The sequence below is a fragment of the Penaeus monodon genome, chromosome 25 (genome assembly GCF_015228065.2).
Source record: "Penaeus monodon isolate SGIC_2016 chromosome 25, NSTDA_Pmon_1, whole genome shotgun sequence".
NCBI lineage: Eukaryota > Metazoa > Arthropoda > Malacostraca > Decapoda > Penaeidae > Penaeus > Penaeus monodon.
In genome coordinates this window covers 34506892-34508359 of record NC_051410.1, presented here as the reverse complement: position 1 = coordinate 34508359, position 1468 = coordinate 34506892, and the positions used below count along the sequence as shown (strand labels likewise).

General features: G+C 36.6%; 1 long non-coding RNA gene across 1 annotated transcript in view; it reads right to left on the bottom strand.

Moving 5' to 3' along the window:
• Window positions 1-1468, bottom strand: part of LOC119589448 — a 73413-nt gene that overhangs the window by 730 nt on the left and 71215 nt on the right. The gene's annotated exons all lie outside the window — the stretch shown is intronic.

The window sequence follows — 1468 nt, the reverse complement described above, 5'->3', positions numbered from 1 at the left end:
ATAAATAGATAAATAAGAATCTCACAAAAAGGGTTCACATTTCATTCACAATGACTAAACACCCAGATGTCACCAATTTCATTTTCAGTTATAATAGCTTTTCTAAACGTTATGTAATGATAAGATAAATTTTATGAGAAAATCTACGGAACAAGGTCGAGAGTTTCACTTACCGAAGTTGTTGTTTTTTTCCTCATTATTATTTCATGTACCCAACACGCAGACATTGAAATAAATGTTTGTCAGAAGTGAAGTCACGAAGAACATCGAAAAGGAGGGCCATAAACAAAATCAGAAGAGATTTGTTAAAAGCAATCCGAACTTTCCGATTCCGTCAATGAAATGTGAGTAGTTTAATATTTACAAACAACAATAATAGAGCTGTATTAACGGAATATTATTCATTAACAAAAGCCAAACAAGAGATCCATCATAAAGTTGGCATTAAGTATGCCCCGTACGACGAAATAAAGAGACATATTGTGTCGATTTCGAAATGATATGCATGAAACAAGTACAAGCATCACAATGCACAAGTCTATGAGAGAAAGCTGGAATACCAACGTGCCCATAACCCTCATACTGTCGACAATATCCGTAAAATTTAAACCTATCTCTAACCTGTTTATACCTGATCCCATCACATAAATAATACTGGTGTCACCCACACTTTCTTTATGTACACGTATTTGAGGGATATATTTCTATTGTTAGCAAGGGTTCTCACCTGGCACAAGAATGTCTACCACACAAAAGGACTGTTGAATCCAACCCGAAATGTTTCCTTTTTTGTATTTTAAATGGCTACAATTTTAGACTCCACGTATTACTACCTGCAAAGAAATATCTCGGAAATATGCCTACGAAGACCAAAAAAGAATGTTCAAGATGATGAAGCGTCTATCTTCCTTCTTAGAGTCGCATCTGGAGAAAAGTACAGTTCAGTCCCTTTCGGAAGATAAAGTACACAGACCTTTTGCCACAGAATTATCGACCAATAACTTTATCCAGCTGCCCTTGCAGTTCTGAAGAGAATTATTAATACACGTCCCACGTACAACTTACAGCCTCATTGCCTATTATCCCACCCATAGTATGAACACGAAAGGAAATATTGAGTATTTTCCATCAAGTTGATCTTTTAACGTCTGCTGTCGGGGATCTACTCTGGCCTTAGCGCTCGAAGGGGCCACATATCCTGTTTCCTTTTGCCATGCACTGTTTGACACTTGAACTTACAAAGAGTTTTCGTTTTCATATTCTATAATATTCAGTGACATGCAGAACGTAGTCTAGGTTGCAATGTCTTCTCCTGATTAATGGAGGATTGCATGGATAAGCTTGCAGAAAATATACTGTTGTTGTTTGTTTAAATACCGAACAATGGAGGTATTCCGAGCAGTAAAAACGTAAATGCTACAAAGTTTCAAACAGTGAAATCCGGAACAACATGACCAAATTTGTAAGC